Source organism: Bombyx mandarina, chromosome 26, assembly GCF_030267445.1.
Source record: "Bombyx mandarina strain Sakado chromosome 26, ASM3026744v2".
NCBI lineage: Eukaryota > Metazoa > Arthropoda > Insecta > Lepidoptera > Bombycidae > Bombyx > Bombyx mandarina.
In genome coordinates, this window is record NC_143232.1 from 3,481,603 (window position 1) to 3,493,494 (window position 11,892).

Here is an 11,892-nt window from a genome sequence, read left to right on the forward strand (position 1 = left end):
CGTGTATCCAACTGTATGTAATTACCGTCATACAAACATTGTCAAAAGATATATTCGATATCGAATGATGAGACTATTGGAGCCCAAATTACAGGCAGTTACCAATACTTCCAATGAGATACGTACTGGATACATATCCACGAAGGACTTCCACCATGAAGACACAATATAGGTATACGATTTGCTGATAACTCTATCTCTGTAATCTGACAAAGCATGTTGCGGATAATAACATGTACTTTTAGGTTAGGAATATTATGTTCTTTTTTTAAAATAAATAAAGTTTAATGTAAAAAATAAAAAAATTATAAATACCTAGTCAGGTCATAAGTAATGTCACACAGTAAAAACTTTTCTTTTAGAATGCTGGCCACAAAAAAGTTTATTGAATTCGAATTTCGAATTGTTCATGAAAATAAAAATGTATACTTTTAGAATTTTACTCATTTTTAAATATTGAGTGGACGCTTAAAGAAGACCGTGTTGCAGTTATTGCATTGCATCGTTGCGGTTACGCGCCAATTCAAATTTTTAACATACTGAAAAATTTTAATATAACCAAAAGATTCGTTTATCGTACCATCAAACGATACAATGAAGACTCTAGTGTAGATGACAGGTCAAGAAGTGGTCGCCCTCGGTCTGTTAGGACTCCAGCAGTGATAAAAGCTGTAAAGGCGCGAATTCAAAGAAATCCCAAACGTAAGCAGAAACTGTTGGCCCTTCAGATGGGGTTAAGCAGAACCACGGTGAAAAGGGTGTTAAATGAAGACTTAGGGCTTCGGGCATATCGAAGAAAAACAGGACATCGTTTGAATGCTCGTCTAATGGACCTGAGACTGAAGAGATGCCGCGCTTTGTTGAAGCGGTACGCGGGAAAAAAATATCGAGAAATTCTTTTTTCGGATGAAAAAATTTTTACCGTAGAAGAGAGCTACAACAAACTAAATGATAAGGTGTACGCACACAGTAGTGAAGAAGCGAGCAACCGTATTCCGCGTGTCCAACGAGGTCATTTTCCATCCTCGCTCATGGTATGGTTGGGAGTTTCTTATTGGGGCTTAACAGAGGTACATTTTTGTGAGAAAGGTATAAAAATGAATGCAGTTGTGTATCAAAATACAGTCTTGACTAACCTTGTGGAACCTGTTTCTCATACCATGTTCAATAACAGGCACTGGGTATTCCAACAAGATTTGGCGCCAGCTCATAGAGCGAAGAGCACACAAGACTGGCTGGCGGCGCGTGAAATCGACTTCATCCGGCACGAAGATTGGCCCTCCTCCAGTCCAGATTTGAATCCGTTAGATTACAAGATATGGCAACACTTGAAGAAAAAGGCGTGCTCAAAGCCTCATCCCAATTTGGAGTCACTCAAGACATCCTTGATTAAGGCAGCCGCCGATATCGACATGGACCTCGTTCGTGCTGTAATAGACGACTGGCCGCGCAGATTGAAGGCCTGTATTCAAAATCACGGAGGTCATTTTGAATAAACTTTAGTGTCATAAGAATCTATGTTTTGTTAAGTTCATTTTGGTATATGAATGGTTACATAATGAATAAACTTGTTTCAATTATTTTACATTAAACATGTGACAGAATTTATGACCTGACTAGGTATATACGAGTAGAACTAGCGACCCGCCCTCGCTTTACTTCGGAAACTGTAATTTATTATTATTTTCTCCAATATTTAATGGATGTTATTATACATATAAACCTTCCTCTTCAATCACTCTATCTATTAAAAAAAAACCGCATCAAAATCGGTTGCGTAGTTTTAAAGATTTAAGCATACATAGGGACAGACAGATATAGGGACAGAGAAAGCGACTTTGTTTTATACTATGTAGTGATTAACGTAATTACTAATCAAAGAGAGAGAGAGAGAGAGAACTTCGTGTCAGCCCAGCCGGGTAGGTTCCACTACCATGTCCGTTCCGGCTGAAGCACTAAGTAATGTGTTCCAATATGAAGAGTGAAATTTTATATTAAACGACTAAAACCTAGCTTACTTGAGACCTTAATTATTATTATCAAGGTGGATGGGGTTTGAGACGTCAATAGGCTCCGATAACCACTTAGCATCAGATATGCTGTGAGTTTGTTAAAGCGTCAATGCAATATTTTTTATTTTATCAATTCTAAGTTTCAAAAATATGGTTCGGACGATTTATTGAAACTAAAAATATCCTGACGATATTATGGTAATTGTTTACGATTGTAAAATCGATTATAATAGCCTACTTGAGAATGTTTAATCATCATTCCTGCTAAATTTAAATATCGTTGATATTACTCCTGACATCTGTTAGAAAGCTTAGAAGTTGAGAATACTGCCACCTATTGACAAGTAGGAGAACTGTTTTGAAATTCGTATTTTGTCCCGGTTTGTTGTAATGTATTTAGGTAATATATTTGACTCTAGATGGCGCACACAACGATAGCTTCAAAAGTGTAAATTACAATACCATAAGTTAATGTTAGTACAATTCCATCACAATATAGATTTATTCAGGTTTGAGCCCCGTGAGCTCACCTACTAGCCACGGTTACGCTGAAATAGCCGCTCCAGGCTACTAGCTTAGGTAGGATAAAAAAAAAAAGATTTAAACGAAAATAAAAGTTTTGTTTTTGTATTAGTTTATAATCAGGATTTTCGCAAAAATCACTTTTATGTAAGTATTTCACGATCTGATAACGATAGCCGCATATTAATAAATAATTAACACGAAATTTTACAGAATTATAAATATGTACCATACACAATACTTTTCAATTGAAAATCCACTATCGAGTAGTATAATTTGTACTGTCAAAACGTCTAGGCTTTATTTCTCAGCGATTTAAGGTTCAAATCAGCGTACCAGAGCCGTTAGCAATTTGTCCCTCATCCATCATTTCTAACAAGCATCATTAGGGAGTTATTAAGCCACAGGCTACATCAAGTCATTTGGAGTGGAATTAACTTAACGAGTGTCGAACAAAATACTTTAACTATTATTATGTCCTTTGTAATTATATACGTTATTATGCACCTATGTATAAGTCGGCTATCTAGTTCATTACGTGTTTTATTACAATAATAGACGGCAGACGAAAAATTTACATTAAAAAAAGAAAATATACCAGCTAATGCTTAACTAGCTCCAATTGTTAATATAAGCTATTTTGAGAATTAATTCGAAAACACATTTAACAGTAATTCAGACAATCTCTCTCTCTCTCTCTCTTCGATCGGTCCCTCACTGCTGAGGATCGTGACTCCGTTCGAATTCGTCAACCAACTAACTGTCTCCATCGATCCCGCCCTGCAGCCCGGTGGAGTGCGTCGCTGATAGGTATCCCCAGTTCCTTCGCTATTTGGTCCGACCATCGTTTGGGACCTCTACCCCTAGGCCTTTTCCCTCTATTTTACCGGTCACCACAAGGCGTTCCAAATTACTGGTATCCCTACGTGCAACATGACCAAAATACCGCAATATTCTTTGTAGGCAGATTGTGGATAGACGTTGAATCTTTTCTATTTTTAACAGACTATCTAGACCACATTAATTCAAAGCCGATTATTGTGTGATCACATCGTGGAACAAATCGATCGCTTAGTGCGATCACACGCAATCCAATCTAATCTTCTCGATTACTTTAGAGATGGGACTGTACGTTTGACGGGTATCGATATTTCGATTTATCGTCATTCGACCAATCATCATTAGCCTATAGCCCACTGCTGGACATAGGTCTCTTGAATTGCTCGCGATTGAGCACGATCCTCGATCTCTTTCATCCAGCTCCAGCCTTTAATCCCCTACCTATTCTAATGACCTCGACGGGTCATGCTAGGTTCACCGGGCGAGGCTCCTGCCTGCAACCCTACACAGATCATCAGTCCACCGGGTTTGAGGGCGTCCAGAACTACGTTTGCCAATTCGCGGTCTCCACTCAAGAACGCGTACCTAACGGATATCTATCGGTTGTCCGGCTAATATGGCCATACGATTTTTTTTCTAATCATACATACTTCATATATTTTTTTACTTTCAAAATCGTCCATCAACGTGCTTAACATGTAGGTACCTAGTTACTTTGTTTTTAACGAATCAGTGATAAAATAAAAATATATAAAAATAATTAGATTTAATAAAATTTACAAACGCAAATTTAAACTGTAAAAGTAATTTTAATAGTGTTTTTATTTTTAATGAATATTTATACATTCGTTTAGATAAGATAAAATTAATTGTTTCAAACAAATCCGGTACTTGTTTTCTGATTCTTTATTACCTAATTACTTTCAGATACAGCATTTTCAGTCAATCAATAAAATACAATTCGGTTCTGTAGTATGTAGGCGCTTATAAAAGTAAATATGTTTTTATTATTTTTAACAACAATTTAATATTTAATAATTGTTATGGTTTCTTGATGAAATACTCGATTGGTAAATACGGCGCTGAGCGTGAGTCTTGATCAGCTCTTCTCTAATTCGTCTCAATTATGTTAAATAATAGAGCTGTGACAGCCACGATAAATTTATTTTTGAATATATATTTTTTTTAAATAAAATTTTATTTATTTTACTTTTTTAAATTAAGATTCAGTTTTTTTTTGGTTAATTGCTTAAAACCCATGTCAAGAACCATGTTACGTTCTTGACATGACCCAGATGTTAAGAACGTAAATGCCACGGCTTACCTTGAGACATGGGTTCTGAGTCTCAGTTTTACACTATACAACTGTTTCCCCAATGAAACCGCGAGGTCTTGCTCGTTCACGGTACATATTATACAGCGGGACAAAGCAAAGCCGCCGTCGTCCAAAACATGTCTTGTCGATTCCCCCGAATCGACTTTCGGTCCTTTTAGCCTCTTCAAGCACCGGTCACCGTCCTCGTCGAAATCGTAAACTCCGACGAAGAGTTCAACGTGCTAACTAGCCCATAGATACAATCAACTGAATTTCTCGCCGGATCTTCTCAGTAGGTCACGATTCCGATTCGGTAGTAGATTCGGCGAAGCACTGCTCTTGCTAGGGCTAGTGTTAGCAATTTCCTCAGGTTGAGACCGTGCGCTCACTTAGCGGTGAAGTTGGAATAGCCCCTTAGCTATCAACGATTAGGTAGGTAAATAATGGTACATATAGGCAGGTCGGGGGTACATACCCGTGCCGGCTCATAAGACGCCCTACCACCAGTAATTTCAATCAACTTCATCCTAATTTTAATTCTAAAATTTACAATTCTAAGAAATTAGGTACCTACACTATTAGAAAACATAATATCTTATTTTTGGAACGAAGTACCTTATGGGACGATGCGGAGGGGTACCCTAACCGGGAAAAAACGTCCGTAACGTAAGATTTTTATTAGTAATGCACACAGTGTACGACTTAACTTTGTAATAATGTACAAAAAATTAACATAGGTATATTTTTTTCATTCATTGACCACGATCTCAGAGCGTTCGTTTGCGCAATACACTGACTCTTTTATGCAAACAACCGTGAATGAAGTGTACCAAAATAGGTTCGCACGTTACCGAATGACCGTGGGTTGTTGCGAAACCTCCAGTTTTATTTTCTTTATACCTCGTATAGAACTTAAAATTAATATTTTTATAATAAGGAACTTCGTCACAACACACATCGAACACACATCTTTTTTCTATAGAAATCTACTTCCGGCATTTATTATATAGTATCTATTTCTGAAATTAGTGTATTTCTTAACAGTATATGTGTTTAAATTTCTTCCTTCAGATACATGTGGAATGAGGATAGACGTTCCAGGGAAAAACGCGGATAGAGAAACATCAGCAAAAAGAAATTAATCTCTCATCGGGGGAATCACACCCCTCGGCAATGAGGAAGACGACGCGGAGAGGAGAATTTATTGTATTATTTATTATTTATTAATAATATATTTTAAGGGATTATTTTGATAGGTCTATAAGAGATATTGTTAGTCAGAATTACCGCAACGTATCTATTATATCTATTTCGGAGTTTTGCATTGTCAAAACAGTTGTCTAAGCAAGATCGCGCTAAGACTGCCTATTACACAAATTGACCTGCCTATTGACTGTCTCAACATGACTCAATGTAAGGCATGTTTTGGTGTGCAACAAATTATACTCTCTCCGTAACATGCATGTATATAGTGTACATTATTTAATCATTATCTCATCCAAATAAGCTAGATGAATATAAAAAATCTACCATTACCTATTGTTATATTTAACTGTTCTTAATGTAATAGACTTTTGGTTTAAAGATGACTCGAGTCTGCGGGCAGCGTCTGCCACAATCTACTTATCGCTACCTCGTCTCAATTAAACTCTAGTGAGGGGACGATGTCGATGTTTTAAAACCAAAATCGTAGTTCGCTTTAGTCAATTTAATTTATATAAGCTTTTAGCTATGTTCATTATCAATACTGGCTTATTTTAATATAAATAGTTTTTAACTGCTACATCATAATCGATGATTTAATAAGTTTGTCAATGGTATTGAGTATCGATCATAACGATTCTGAATTTCTGGATAAGCTCCATTTGAGAATTAAATGTCTTCGGGTCAGCGAGGAGTCGAAGCCTGAATTCCTTTGGCTTTATTGTCTTCTAATTAAGTTCCTTGCGGAATACAACTTACATTGGACTACATTGTTTAGAGCAATAGATCCTGACTGCCTACGATAATGGAACAAACACTCATAAAAACAGGTTAATAATAACATATGTGTACTTGTAAATAAATGTTTAATTTGATAAATATCTTAAAAGTGCTTTTGATTACATTCGACCGTATCGATCACGACAAATTTTCCATAAAAGTTTTATGACGAAAAATATCGATATCGACGCCACCCCATCTCTTAGGGCCGTAAGAATGAGATGCCATAGACTTAAATCCGTTTCCCGCCATCGCACAATCTGCACCAAATGAACAACCAATCACTAGTGAAGAGGGCGGCGCGCGTCACCGGCAGACGCGTCCGATTGGTCAGTGTTATTAAACGGGTTGCCCACGATAAAAAAAAAATATATACCCAAAGCATAAAACCTAACAATTGAAAGCCACTTTTTGTTCGTGTTAAATTGATGAAAAAAGACTCAGAAAAATTGGTAGAGAGATGAAATAAATAATGATTTATAACTTTGCCTCTTAACTTTTTAACTTATTGAACGTTAATGACTTTTGATTTTGCACGGTTATTTTTGAATATCCAACGGTTTTTCCTTTTCGCTTTTATTTATAGACTGTGTTGCCAGCTTTTATTAAGCTTCCTAATTTAATCATAATTAATGGTTGGATGGATCGCAATTTTTTTACTTTTATTACTTTGTACGCGAATCAAAATGTGCTGTACGTAATAATTTTTAGTTAATCCTACGTTTTGCTTTCGTGTTTAAATGCAGCAGAATAAGTATATACGTGATTTTGTAATGTGGCACCGATTTACTTTGATTTACTTACAAATATACATTTGATATTCTTGATAGATTTTTTGTAAATATGTCTGTTCTTTTATAACGCAGGCGGAGTATCAAGGTCGCAGCCAATCTGGTATATGGAACAATTACTTGAGGCTATCAACATCAGATAATGCCACCCACTTTAACACATGCGTTTCGGTTTGAAGGTCGGGGTAGCCGTTGTAACTATACTTGAGACCTTAGAACTTATATCTCAAGGCGGGTGGCGCATTTACGTCGTATATGTCTATGGGCTCCAGTAATCACTTCACACCAGGTGGGCTGTGAGCTCGTCCACACATCTAAGCAATAAAAAAAAACATGAGGTCGTAATCTCAATTGTACTGTATAAGCGAGTATTGCATCATCAAATGGAAATGCTTGTACTTCGTGATAGAAATAAACAGGATAGTAGTAACTACCCGAGCGGTCTTACAATTCGCTTTGCCGCCAATAATTACGCCATAAGTGGTTACCGGCCAGGACCAAATAGACATAAACAACCTAAATGGTACCCAACCTGAGCTCTGACGGCGGGATGGATGTAGGTAATGTGCTCTGCATTAACCCTATCCCGCCGTCTTAATAGCCCCGACTGGGCTCCGGCCCGGGGTAGGACGCCGGCTGTGAGCGGCAGGAGTTTTTAGTGAGTTTCAACTCCCGCATACCCCACCTGCCGCGCGGGTGGGGATCCGGCGATTTTCTCCTGTGGAAAAAAAAAAACCAGAGTTCTAAGTCTCAATTTTAGACCGGCTATCCCGCTCTTGATATAATCATTCGTGAAGCAGCTGCTCTTGAGTCGTTAGGTCTTCTTCAGAGGCGCTCCTGCAGCTGTTAGCTAATCCCACTTGGTTCAACCTTTCCTCGCCCACATGTCCTGGTGAAACTAGAAAGGCCTACGGACCACCAGTAATTCTTCAATCATAAAAAATAATAATCCTGAAACCTAAACGCATTACTGCTTCACGGCACAAGCAGGCATGGTGGTGGTACCCACTTGTACGGGTTTACAACACGCCGTTTTTTTTTTTTAATTTTATTGCTTACTTGGGTGGACGAGCTCACAGCCCACCTGGTACTAAGTGGTTACTAGAGCCCATAGACATCTACAACGTAAATGCGCCACCCACCTTGAGATATAAGTTCTAAGGTCTCATGTATAGTTAGAGTACCACCAGTAATTAAGTAAATAATTTGTATGAGTTTGATTTTTATAACACGGTGCAATTCTGTCATCGCTCTAGTCGTGAACTCGTAATTACGTAGTTCCTTGAAAATATCGATATCTGCCCGCGATATTTGAACATCGGGACAGTCGCATCTCTCGATAGTACACCCAATAGTAAGTGCACCCAATAGTACCATACCCAATAGTAGTATCCAATAGTACATAGTACGCCCAGCGTCTTCTCCCTTAAACCAAGCCGGCTTAACTTCGCAATCTTTTTACTGCTACTAAAACTGAGATCAGTGTGCTTGGTTGGCTGAGTTGCAACAGCTTCTGTTTGCCGCCAGAGGGCGCTGTTCCAACTCCATACAAAATTGAGTTAGCTTTTGCGCTATCGGAAAGTTAAAAAACTCGCACTAAACATACTACTTAATACGCAATAACACTTAATTTAAAGTTCTTTTTTTTTATTGCCCTTGTAGACAGACGAGCATACGGCCCATCTGATGGTGAGTGGTTACCGTCGCCCATAGACTTCAGCAATGCCAGGAGCAGAGCCCAGCCGCTGCGTACCGTTAAGTACTCTCTACAAGCCTCGTTTGAAGAAGGATATGTCATAGCGCTCGGGAAACACCGTGGAGGGGAGCTCATTCCATAGCCGAATGGTACGTGGCAAAAAAGATATCTGGAAACGCACTGTGGATGACCGCAGCCAAGCCAGAGCCTACCTGCTGCTGCTAAAAGCTAGCTTGGACTTCATTCACGTCTGAATTTAGTATTGTATGCGAAAAAGGCAAACAAAGAAATATAATAATATAATATGTACGTGTGTATATATGTATGTGTGTGTGTATGAGTGTGTGTGTGTATTTGTATGTATATATATATATTGTTTTGTATCTTGTAATATGTATATATTATTATATGTAATGTTTACTGTATGCACTAGGTTTGAGTTCCAAATTCTTCTCTCCTTTTGCGTGCCTACTGGAAGAGATTTCAACATGAAATATGTAAGTAGTACCCTTGTACTCTGTATCCTTATTGTCGTGTTTTTTCTAACAGCTGTGTGTACAAAATATATTAAATAAATAAATAAATAAATGTATATGCGTTTTGCGTTATGCCTAAGCATATAAAAACAGTTTGTAGTGACAAGCAACATTTGTGGTACCTATTAAATGTACAAAGGAGATTGCACAAGTGGGCTCGGTGTCATTTTGATTTGCAATTTATTCGAAAGCGATAAGGACGAGCTCAGCTTGCGAGTAACTCATGAAGATATCTCAATGCTGGCCGCGACACTTAGGCCCGAGGCACACCGGGATTTGATTGTTTTTTATATTAACATTGTTAATGTTTTAATTTTTTTTAGTGTTATCTTGAGTTCAGTGTATGTATTTCTTTATTCGAACTCTCCACAATTATTTATTTATGAATCCCTTCGATTCTTTTATTTCTGCTTATTTATTAGTTTTAATTGTTTTATTTTTTTAGTTTTTAGCGTTTGTTTATATGGATTATAATCTTCTAGCTATTTTTATTTTCTACTTTTTATTGCACAGACGGGTGGAAGAGCTCACAGCCCACCTGGTGTTGTGGTTACCGGAGCCCATAGACATCTACCACGTAAATGCCGCCACCCACCTTAAGAAATGAGTTCTAAGGTCTCAGTTTTAAACACGGCTGCTCCATCCTTCAAACCGAAACGCATTACTGCTTCACCGCAGAAACAGACAGTGTAGTACTAGCTACCCGTGCGGACTCACAAGACGTACCACCACTAGCAGTAGTAATGTTTTTAAAATCGATATGTTTTATTCATTGTCATTGTGCCCGAAACCTAACTTTTGTTCTAGCAGGTCGAACGATGCGATATCGTGACGACTTTATTCCGAGATACGATTTATATCCTACACGAACCTGTACAGATAAGTATGGCGTACTTAACTAGCGATGCCCGTAACTCTATTTTATAAGACTTTTTCTTATTATTAACTTATTCGCATTTCAAGATGTCGTATTAAAATTTTTGTTCGAGATTAACGGATTATATGATTAAATGAATAAAAATAATGAGAGCGTCATTTAAGTAAGTAAAATAGACTGTAACAGTAACTATACTATGCATGTTGGCTAATGAAACGCTACCTGACGTGAATAAAAAACAAAAAACAAATCCCCTACTTATTCCCTGGCAGCCTAAGAGGCTATTATTTCTGCCGTGAAGCAGTAATGCGTTTCAGTTTTAAGGGTGGGGCAGTCGTTGTAATTGTACTGAGACCTTAGAACTTATATCTCAAGTTGGGTGGCGCATTTACGTTGTAGATGTCTATGGGCTCCACTAACCACTTAACACCAGGTGGGCTATGAGTTCGTCCACCCATCTAAGCAATAAAAAAAAAAAACTATACGATTCGCTTGAGGCAGATACTAGAAAGCTTCAATAATGAATTATCTTTAGTTTTTTTTTTTTTTATTGCTTAGATTTGTGGACGAGCTCACAGCCCACCTGGTGTTAAGTGGTATGCGCCACACACCTAGAGATATAAGTTCTAAGGTCTCAAGTATAGTTACAACGGCTGCCCCACCCTTCAAACCGAAACGCATTACTGCTTCACGGCAGAAATAGACGGGGCGGTTGTACCTACCCGTGCGGACTCAGAAGAGGTCCTACCACCAGTAATTACGCAAATTATAATTTTGCGGGTTTGATTTTTATTACACGATGTTATTCCTTCACCGTGGAAGTCAATCGTGAACATTTGTTAAGTAGGTACATATTTCATTAGAAAAATTGGTACCTGCCTGCGGTATTCGAACACCGGTGCATCGCTAGATACGAATGCACCGGACGTCTTATCCTTTAGGCCACGACGACTTCAAAAAAAAGTTCCTACACATCCAAAAAGTTTCGGGTATTGAATCGTGTGATAGCTCATCCTCTCATTTTCAATTAATACAATTGAAAATGAGGTACATGCAGATGAATACTAAGGTCTCAAAACTATGTCTTCAGAATTGATTCTGGGGCTAAGCGCTTGTTGTGTAGTCTCAAGTTCGTCCCTCGCGATACAGTACCTGACGTTAACTATTGCACACCGGTCTTTAGAAAGAGACAGATTGCTAACAACGGCTGTGTTCGAATGCGCATTCAGACTGTAGTGGGTCGTTTTCAAATTACGGGCCAAAACCGAGTTATTTGATTTAATTCTCATAACCTTAATGTTACCGTAATTATAAATACAG